Source organism: Rhinopithecus bieti, unplaced genomic scaffold (genome assembly GCF_001698545.2).
Source record: "Rhinopithecus bieti isolate Rb0 unplaced genomic scaffold, ASM169854v2 scaffold_11944, whole genome shotgun sequence".
Classification (NCBI taxonomy): domain Eukaryota; kingdom Metazoa; phylum Chordata; class Mammalia; order Primates; family Cercopithecidae; genus Rhinopithecus; species Rhinopithecus bieti.
In genome coordinates, this window is record NW_016807378.1 from 3,133,172 (window position 1) to 3,145,032 (window position 11,861).

Genomic DNA, 11,861 nt, shown 5'->3' on the forward strand with positions numbered 1-11,861 from the left:
GTCTGTTTGTGTTGAGGACAATGGGTGGGAATGGGGGATGAGAGGCAAGAAAGCCTTTTAGAAGACTATCACATTCATTCGAGGAAGAGATGATGACCTATGCTGAGAATAGTGGGAGTGAGAAGACTGGACACAATTGACAGCTATCAAGGAGGTGGGAGAGGCAGGATGTGGTGATAGATTGACGAAGGATTTCCTTCTCCCTAGAATGGTGTCAAAGGTCTCTTGCAATCTGGACCAGCCCACTTCTCCAGCTTCTCACTTACATGTGGGCTATCCCTTCTTCCTTTCCTCTCACATAGGATTGCTAGAGCTTTGTAGTCAACTGCCATCCCTGCTGGATTCTAAGCTCCACAAGGGTAGGGATCATATATCTGTTTTGCTCACTTTTGAATCCTTTACATTTAGTGCAATCCCTGCCACATTCTAGGTTTACTCAGTAGCTGTCGAATACATTAATGAATCAATGAAGGAATCCTACATTTTAGCAAGCCAACACCTCATCCATCCAGAAGAACTCATGCATCTTAATGTATCCACACTTTTGTACATGCTTTTCCCACAATTAAGATTCCTCTTAAACAACTGGAGAACTTCTACTCACTCTTCAGAAGCTCAGATACATGTCACCTGCTCTGGGAGTCCTTTCTTTCCTCCTCCAGAAAGAACTGGTTCCCCACTCTTCTTCTGCGTCTATTAATGCGGAGATTACATTGTGCTGTGATGTGTTTTTTATGTCTGTTTACTCCCACAAGAATAGAGCTTTTCAAAAGAAAAAAGATTGTCCTATTTACAGTTTAGTCCTCAGTGCCTAGGGTGCCTGGCACATGGCAGGTTCTCTATCTTCCCCTATGTTTTAAGGAACACCCAGATGAATAATGTCTAAGATATTGTGCTACCCTCAAGATAACTTCTTTCTAGAAGCAGACAAATACATGGAATCCCTGTTGTAGTAATGATATATATGAAATTTGTGCCGGACTAATTAAAGGATAGAATGATTGTATGGATGCTAGGAAGGATGCAGAAGACAGGCTTCAATAAATGCAGAGGAGGGGTTGAGAGCATTCTTGGTGGGAGAAGATACATTAGTTAAAATGCTAAAATGAGTATGCATGTGGTCATGTACCGGTGTTTCAGAGTGTGTGTTTTGGAGTTACCCTGCCTCATTTCAAATACCAGCTATAAGCTTTCCAACCCTCAGTCTTCTCACCAGGAACAAAGTATAATAGCGGAACCTTCCTTATAGAGTTGCCATTACATGAAATGAAATAATGCACAATATATAAAAGATCTAGCACAGTGTCTGGCACATAAAACATGCTCAATAAAACACAGCTAGCATTGTCAAGAAATTGTATTAAGTACCTACTGCATGCTATGTCCTGGGCTATGTGTTGAGGATCCATGAAATAACTGGACAGACATGGTCCCTGACCTTAGAGATGTCACAGCCAGGATTAGTGTGGTTTAGCAATGGATTTCTTAAGTTAGGCCAGGCTGTAGTAACAAACAGGGCCAAATGTGTATAGTGGCTCAAACCTAACAAAGGTTTATTTTTCACTCAGATAATAGTCAAAAGAAGATGTCCTGGTTGGGAGGTGGCCTTATTCCAGATAAAAATACAGAAACCCTGGTTCCTTCCATCTCGTGACTCCAAAATCCTCTAGACTTCATCATCATGTACATAGAGCCAGAGGAAGAGGAGCGAGTATGGAGGGTCACACCCTCTTCTTCAAGGCATTGGCTGGAAATTGAGCTCACATCCCATTGACTAGAACCTAGTCATGGCCACTGGTAATGGCAAGGAGGCTAGAAACTGCAATGAGTGTCTCAGAAGAGGAAATGGGTTTTCATGAACAGCTAGCTGCCTACCATAAAAATATTTATTTGAAAAGTAAGACAAGAGGCATAGAAAGAAGTTCCAAAAGTGAAGGAATTGCAAACTGGTGGCCTACCAGCCAAATCTTGCTGCCTTAGACAGAATATAGTCTTTCTGTTTAGCCACAAAAACAGCACTCTATTTAACATATATCCCAATTCACATACATTCATGACTCACCTGAGTCCTGTAATCATTGGAGTTGTGACTCTTGCTTCCATACATCCTCCCAGGGTTATCTCATTCACTCCCAGGAATTTTATACAATTGATATGCCATGGCTCCCACATTTATTCTAGAATTCTCCAAATATGCATATCCAACAGCTTGCTGGGTAGTTCCACTTGAGTATCCGCCAAACATCCAAACCTTTGCCAAATAGATAAAGTTGAACCAATCATTTCTCCCCAAGCCTGTTCTGCCTCTTGTAATGTCTATTTCAGAAAATGGTCCCATCATTCACCAAGCAAGACCTGAAACTTGAGGATCACCCTTGTTCATCACCATCTACCTCCTTTCCCCACAGGATGTTGAAGTTCTGTGAGGGCAGAGGGTTTTGCGTGCTTTTTTTTCCTACTTAACCTCCAGTACCTGAGACATCAACTCTCACACAGTAGACAATAAGTATTTGTAGAGTGAATTAATTAATGAACACATGCATTGCCTTAGCTTAGGCCCTCATTTATTTTTAACCTGGATCTTGCACTTTCCTTCAAACTAGTTTCCTTGCCTCAAATCCTGCCTCTCCCCCATACTCTCTACTGCATATGTTTGATGACTCCATTATCTTCAGAATCCAGTTCAAGTTCTCAGCAGGACCTATACGTCTGTAGGATCTGAGGTTTACTTGACTCTCAGCCTGTACACTGCAGCCACTTCCTCAATCACACAGTTCCCTCTGACCTCTGGCTAATTCCTGCCCACCTTCCAAGTTTCTGCTTAACTTCACCTCCTCCTAAAAGTCTTCTTTGGCAGCAACATCCTCTCCAGGAAAGAATCCAAACAAAACTGCTTTAGGAAGATTAGTCTACATCAGTAGGTGGGATCAATTGAAGTTATAATACACTTGTGTTAGGAGAACAAAGGATGAGGGGAGGGTGAAGGATGTACTTAAAAATTCAGACTGTGGTTGCTTAATCACTTTCATATAAATAGAGAAGATGCCTTTCAGCACATCATAGATCTTTTGCAGTCTTAATCCTTAGGGCTGCTCTGTCCAATACAGTAGCCACTAGGCAAATGGGGCTGTTGAATACTTGAAATGTGGCTCTCTGAATTGATACGGGCTTTGAGCAGAAATACACAGCAAATGTCAAAGACTTCATACAAAAAAAGGAATGTAAAATATGTTATTAATATGTAATCTTGATTACATGTTGAAGTGATACTATTTTGGATATATTGGGTTAAATCATTAAAATTAGTTTACCTATTTCTTTTTACTTATTTTTTAATGTGACCACTAGAAGTCTTAAAATACTTATGCAGCTTGAGTTATATTTCCATTACACAGTGCTGCCAGTGGGAAGGCCCAGTAAGTTGTAGCAGATCATTTGAACCTTCTCAAGTGTGGACTTACCCTGAATATCCTAAGATAATAAATCCATCTGGGTTTTGGCTATCTCCAAAGAAAGTCATTCCATGCCTTTTCTGGATTTGTGGTTTAAATGTTTCTGTTTGATGATGGCCTTCAAAAGCTTCGTGCTACAGCCTAAACCAGTCCCCTTAGGCTGCCTAAGAATCATAGTCCTGAGGACCACCCTGCAGCTGAATCCAATTGAAAGTTAAAGTATAAATGGTTGCTCCCCAGACAGAATGTCAGTTAACTTGCTCATGCAGCAGCCCTGAGCCTGATAGAAGGTACGTAGATTCATGCTGTGTCCTGGCCAGAAGAATACATGGGCTTCATGATAGGAAAAAATATGTTTATGACCTGGGGATAGAGGAGGCATTCATAGACAGAACATATATTAAAATTCATAAAAGAAAAGCTCAATAGTATATGATCATATCAAAATTAGAAACTTCTATTTGAAAACACACACACACACACACAGAGAGAGAGAGAGAGAGAGAGAGAGAGAAATACACTACAATGTTAAGATGTCAAGTAATCCAGGAGAAAATAGATCCTAAAAGGTTAAGATTCAGGATGAATAAAGAACTCCAAAAATTTAGCAAGAAAAAAAAGCTATGCAACACTATGGAAAACTGGTAAAAAGTAGATAAAAGAAGAAACATAAATAGCCAACAAACATATAAAATAATGCCCAACCTCACCAGTAATCAGGAAAATGTAAATTTAAGTGAAAGATCATGCTCTTTTTTTGCCAGCAGATTGGCAACTTTTTTTTTTAATTGATGGTATATGAATATTGGCCAAGAAAACAGGCGAAATATCCTCTCAGACACCACTGGTGTAAATACATGTATCTATTTTGGAGACAACTCTACTAAAAAACAAAACTGGGCGTACCTGCATACCATGAAGCGATCCAACTTTAGAAAGACGTGTGCACAAAGAGGCGTGTGTGGAGTGTTCACTACATTTGTTTTAGCAAACAATGAGAACAATCAAAATGTCCACCAATAAGAGAATGACTGAGTAGGCTGGGGATACTCAAAGCTTGGAAGCTTCAGCAGCAGTTAAATCAAGTGAAGTAGACTGACATGTACAGGTAATAACAAATCCTCCAGAGGTATTGTTCAGTGCAAAAGGCAAGTGGCAGAGTGATGTATATGATGTGGTTCCATTTCTACTTTAAAAACACATACGCAGAACATGGTTGCATATGCATAAAATCACAGAACATGGTTGCATATGCATAAAATCACTCCATAGATATCTGTATGTGCGTGCATAACACAAGGTCTTTAAAAATATTCAGCAAACCTAAAGCAATGAATCCTCCTAGAAGAATGTGGACATTTACAGAAGGAGAGACAAAGAGGAATTTAACTCCATCTTGGGTGAATTTACAAGAGGAATTGATTCACATGTTACTTCATTATGCAATTACAACGTGTAACTTTTTAAAAGTGAAAGGGCTTGGGTTGGGATCCCTAAATCTTGGTTCTCCCTTAGACCAGCGGCCCCCAACATTTTTGACATCAGGGACTGGTTTCATGAAAGACAATTTTTCAATGAACTAGGTGGAGGGGTGGTCCCGGATGCTTCAAGTGCGTTACATTTATTGTACACTTTATTTCTGTTATTGTTTCATTGTAACATATAATAAAATAATTATACAACTCACCATGATGTAGAATCAGTGGGAGTCCTGAGCTTGTTTTCCTGCAACTAGAGAGTTCCATCTGGGGGTGATGGGAGGCAGTGACAAATCGTCTGGCATTAGATTCTCATAAGGAGCATGCAACCTAGGTCCCTCGCATGCGCAGTTCATTATAGGGTTCACACTCCCATGAGAATCTAATGCCATCACTAATCTGATGGGAGGTGGAGCTCAGCTTCAGTCACTCACCTGCTGCTCACCTCCTGCCATGTGGCCCAGTTCCTAACAGGCCATAGACCCATATCAGTCCGCAGCCCGGGGATTGGAGACCCCTGCTCTAGACCTTTCATTTACCTGCCTGTGTCTCTTTTCTGTGGACCAAGCCCCAGGGTAACATTTGCAAATCTCTGTTCCCTGTACCCTGGTAGAACTTAAGCAACCCACTACTGTATCCCAAGAGGTTATGAAGATTAAGGAGGAATCTAGTGGGGCATCTGGTTCAAAGTATGTGCTTTACACTGGATTCTTTCTTTCTCTTCTAGATAAGATTTTAGAAGACAGCAATTTTACAGTGGTGGCAGAGCCCTCTGCTAAATCCTCATATTGGATCTCAAAGGTGGCATGTCATTCGACCCAATGGTTTTTTTAGTCATTTATCTTCCTAATACCTATGAGAGGTAAGACGTAGCTCCCTTACCCGTGAGCAAACTGAGGCCAAGGAAAAGGAATTGGCCAGTTTCCCAGCTCACAAAGCTCCGAGGGAGCTGGTGTTTTGTTTGGAACTTCTGCCTGTCCAATCTGTCAGTCACGGTTCGTGGCCACCATGGAACACCGAACACAGGAACTTCCGCCCTTAATTATATTGAGCCATGAAAAAGTGCGACTAAAACCTACTGTCTGAATCAGATCCTTGTAATGATTAACCCCAGAAAATGGATCTGCAAAATGTATTTACAGAAACACGCAGCTGCTCTCAAACACACTGGAGGAAATTTGGGAACTGCTGCTCTTGTCCAAGGGCACTAACCCATCCCTGATGAGACTGAGCTCCAGGCTGGGGCAGAGATGCTGGACTGTCATACTCAGAGACATGGCTTCTCAAAGTGAGGTGAAGAGGTCACCTATCCAGAATTGCCTGTGGTGCTTATTAAAATGCAGATTCCTGGGTCTCCTCCTAGAACTAGTAAATCAGAATCCCCGGGAGTGGTCCAGGAATCTACACTTAAAGCAGGGAGATTCTTATGCACACTAAAGGTTGGCCCTAACTGTACGAGGAGGGAAGAACCAGAGACAAGAATGCTCATAGCACAAATGCTCTTTAGCCATCTTGACCCCATAGATGGCAGTGATACATATATCATGTGTGTACACAAGAGGATGATGCCAACATGTGACAGGTGAGAAAGAGTTGCCCCTGGGAAGAAGGAGAAAGAAACACACGGCAGAGTAGAGAAGGAGCTACTCAGTCATTATCCTCTTTAGAATCTTGTATCTTTGGTGGAAGCATAGGTTACTAAGATGATAATGCAGAAATGTTTACGTAAGAGAGTCTAAGGTAGCAGTGACTTCAGTCTCCTGAAAGACATTCTACAAGATATTTAGCATTCTTAGTATTTTTTTTTTTTTTTTTTTTTTTTTGAGAGGGAATCTCGCTCTGTCACCCAGGCTGGAGTGCAGTGGCGCGATCTTGGCTCACTGCAACCTCTGCCTCCTGGGTTCAAGTGATTCTCACTGCCTCAGCCCCCCAAGTAGTTGGGATTACAGGCATGCCCCACCACACCCAGCTAATTTTTTCTTTTTCTTTTTTTTTTAAAGTAGAGACAGGGTTTCGCCATGTTGGCCAGCCTGGTCTCAAACTCCAGGGCGCAAGTGATCCGCCCGCCTCAGCCTCCCAAAGTGCTGGGATTACAGGTGTGAGCCATGTCTGTTTTAGCAAAACCAACCTAGTCCCCGATTCACAAATCATCCTGGGAGTGTATAGCACTTACAGCCAGAAAGAAGTCTCTGGAGCAAAAAGCATTGCATATTCAATGGTCTGTGACATCACCATTGAAGACTGTCAAAAGGGGTTTTGTTTGATTAATTTTCATTATCTGTTGTTACCCAACTAATGAAAGGTGATACTATTAATGAGTGTGTGAACCAGACAGTGTCTTCGTTACCACCTCTGAAGCATTCCCAGCTTTTTCAGGAACGAATAGCCCTGACCCAGAGTGTGTCTTTTCTTCATTGTAGGGAGATACAAACTCTGTCTCTCCAAGTACTCCAATACCAGTTATTGTGTGTCACAACCAGAACACAATATGAGGCTTGTGCTTGAGTTACTGCTGTTTTATGTGCCAAAAAAAAAAAATGCTAGCTTTCTTTTTTCACTGAAGTTGATAAGAGTTGGAAGACATTTTAATACCACATTTATTGGTTTGAAAGTGTGATTGTTTTAGTAGCTGGTGCAAATTTCAAGGAACACGTAACTCCCTTTAAGAAATATTGTTTCTAAGAAATTACATTTGACTAAATTTGGAAGCTTTAATGCAAATAACTTTCAAACAATGAAACCATATTCACAAGGAGATGCTTTTATTTTCTCCACTGAGGAAGAAATGGAGACATGTTTCCTATTGTCGTTATGTCCATCTGGACAGAAAAGGAAGTCTGTGGGCTAGACAAGCGAAAATAGGTTACATCTGGGAAGCCTAGCAGTCTCTCCCTGACTGCTGAAGAAGCTCCTCTTTGTTTCATTCCTGAAGCACTACGTTGTTTTCTTGGACCCGTGCATCAAGTTAAACCTGAGTTAGACTATGGATCCCTTACACTTGATTTCATGATTGTAAGACTTACACAAATGCAAGCCTACAACACAATCGCACTCTTATTTGCTTACATCTCCATAAACAGGAAAGAAGCCACTTGATCTTATAAAAGTTCTGCCTGGTTGCTTTCTCTTTTATACCTATTGTTAAGCTATAAAATGAAATCACCAAATTATCAATCTGCAAGTATTTGCTACTTCACAATATATATTTAAGAATGTTACAAAACAAAACTGTGCCATAAAAAGCATTTCATCCATATGATCTTGCAGTTCCACTTCTAAGAATGCATATACCCAAAAGAATTGAAAGCAAGATCTCAAAGATATTTGTATACCTGTGTTCATAGCAGATTATCCACAACAGCTAAAGGTGGAAGCAACCCAAGCGCCCATGCATGTATGAGCGGATAAGCACAATGTGGTATATACAAACAATGAATGGTCATTCGGCCTTCAAATGGAAGGATCTTCTGGGCTAGTGGCTCAAGCCTGTAATTTCAGCATTTTGGGAGGCCGATAGAGGTGGATCGCCTGAAGTCAGGAGTTCGAGACCAGCCTGACCAACATGGTGAAACCCTGTCTCTACTAAAAATACCGAAAAAAAAGAAAAAATAGCCAGGTGTGGTGGCAGGCACCTGTGATCCCAGCTACTCAGGTGGCTGAGGCCAGAGAATCGCTTGAACCTGGAAGGTGGAGGTTGCAGCAAGCCAAGATCACACCACTGCACTTCAGTCTGGGTGACAGAGCAAGATTCTGCCTCAAAAAAAAAAAAAAGAAAGAAAGAAAAGAAAAGAATGAAAGAGGGAGATTCTGACACATGCTGTAACATGTATGAACCTCGAGGACATTATGGTAAGTGAAATAACCCATTCAAAAATAGACAAAATCTATATGACTCTACTTATATGAGATATCTAGATCAAATTCAAGAGACAGAAAGTAGAATGATGGTAATCAGGGGCTGGAGGGAAGGAGGAATGTTACTGTTTAAGGGCATAAAGTTTCAGTTTTGTGAGGTGAAAAGAGTTCTAGAGATGGACTGTGGTATTGGTTGCACAGCAATGTAAACATACTTAATGCCATTGAAAGTGTCACTTAAAAAATAGTTAAGATGGTAAGTTTTATGTTATTTGTATTTTACCATAATTTAAAATAATAATTTTGAAAGTATTTCAAATTTTATGCCAAAGTTCTTATTAAGGAAACTTTCAATTTTTTCAAAAAAGTTTAAAATGCTTTCCACCTAACTTTCAAAGTAAATACAATATTTAATTAATTCCCTGGGACTTTCAGGAAACCAAACTTCTGATCACTGTTTATTTGAAGAAAGACTTCCTTTTTCTCTCTCCTTTCACATAATTTTTCCCTAGTGCTGTATGCTGGTCAGCTTTGTTAGCTATTTGTGCTGGTCTGTGGCTTTATTGCTCTGGTCTTTATCAGAAACTTAGGTAAATATTTGCAACTTGACAAATGATGCTGGGATACTGATAAGTCTTTACATTAAGAAAGATATTCTTAATAAAATTAATGTTCTACTTAGTTTACAAAGCTGTACACAAGATAAATAGCACAAAGCCTGCCGAAGTGCCTGGAGACAGTAGACATGAACACATGTTGTCTTAGTAGATATTTGCTTATCAAGCAATAGCAAACAATAGAGCTGGAGGGACCCAAAGAGAGCCTAATCCCTGTCCTCTAAAGCACTAGGTTTCTAAGCAGATCATTTAAAAGTGAGAGAAGACATGGCTATAAACCCCCCATTTCTGTATCAGCTAGTAAAGCATTTGCACGTATTTGTATATTGGGACTCTGTTCACCCCAAAAAAGGTTTAAATCCCATTAACCATGAAAATTGGTTGCTTATGACTTCAAACTATACTACAGGGCTACAGTAACCAAAATGGCATGGCATTGGTACATAAACAGACACACAGACCAATGGAACAGAATAGAGAACCCAGAAATAAGACTGCATACCTACAACTATCTGATCTTTGACAAACCTAATGAAAACAAGCAATGGAGAAAGGTTCAACAAATGGTGCTGGGATAACTGGATACCCATATACAAAAGATTTAAACTGGACCTTTTCCTTAACCATATACAAAAATTAATTCAAGGTGGATTAAGGACTTAAATGCAATACCATTCAGGACATAGACACAGACAAAGATTTCATGACAAAAATGCCAAAAGCCATTGGAACAAAAGCAAAAATTGACAAATGGAACCTAATTAAACTAAAGAGCTTCTGCACAGCAAAAGAAATTATCAACAGAGTAAACAGACAACCTACAGAATGGGAGAAATTTTTTGCAAGCTCTGCATTGACAAAGGTCTAATATCTAGCATCTATAAAGAACTTAAACAAACTTGCAAGAAAAAAAACAAATCACCCTATCAAAAAGTGGGCAAAGGACAGGACATGAACAGACACTTTTCAAAAGAAGACATACATGTGGCCCACAATCATATGAAAAAAGCTCAGCATCACTGATCATTAGAGAAACGCAAATCAAGCCACAATGAGATAACATCTCACACCAGTCAGAATGGCTATTATGAAAAAGTCCAAAAATGACAGATGCTGGTGAGGTTGTGGAGAAAAGGGAATACTTATACACTGTTGGTGGGAGTGTAAATTAGTTCAACCATTGTGGAAGACAGTGTGGTGATTCTTCAAAGACCTAAATACAGAAATACCATTCAACTCAGCCATCCCATTACTGGGTAATATACCCAAAGGAATATAAATCATTCTATCATAAAGACGTGTGTGTGTATGTTCACTGCAGCACTATTCACATAGCAAAGACATGGAATTGACCTAAATGCCCATCAACGGTAGACTGGATGAAGAAAATGTGGTACATACACACTATGGAGTGCTATGCAGTCATAAAAAAGAACAAGATCATGTACTTTGCAGGGGCATTGACGGAGCTGGAGGCCATATCCTTAGCAAGCTAATGCAGGAACAGAAAACCAAATATTGCATGTTCTCACTTATAAGTGGGAGTCAAATGATGAGAACACATAGAGGGAAACAACACATACTGAGGCCTACTGGAGGGTAGACGGTGGGAGGAGGGAAGAGGATCAGGAAAAAGAACTAATGGGTACTGGGCTTAAATAACTGGGTGGTGAAATAATCTGTACAACAAACCCCCATGACATGAGTTTACCTATATAACAAACCTGCACATATACCCTTGAACTTAAAATAAAAATTTNTGCTATGCAGTCATAAAAAAGAACAAGATCATGTACTTTGCAGGGGCATTGACGGAGCTGGAGGCCATATCCTTAGCAAGCTAATGCAGGAACAGAAAACCAAATATTGCATGTTCTCACTTATAAGTGGGAGTCAAATGATGAGAACACATAGAGGGAAACAACACATACTGAGGCCTACTGGAGGGTAGACGGTGGGAGGAGGGAAGAGGATCAGGAAAAGAACTAATGGGTACTGGGCTTAAATAACTGGGTGGTGAAATAATCTGTACAACAAACCCCCATGACATGAGTTTACCTATATAACAAACCTGCACATATACCCTTGAACTTAAAATAAAAATTTAAAAAAATAAAGAAAGAAAATGAGTTGCTCGACTCTGCACCTCTCCTTCTCTCCTTCTCACTTCCTAACCGTCCTAATTTCATATGGGAATCCATGCATTTATGGAGAATCCACCTTCAGCAATGGGAATGAACCTAGCACCACATGACCTAGGGTGGATCAATCATCACATTCTATCCCCTGACCCAGTGATTGGTTCAGGGATGGACATGTGACCTAAGAAGGTGTGGTTAGAGGAAACCTCAGGACTTCTGCTAATAACATTGGCAAAAAAAATTTTTTTTTTTTTTTAATGAATGAGGGCATGTAGCCTCACAGAACAGCTGGAAGCCATTTTGCAACCACAGAGATCT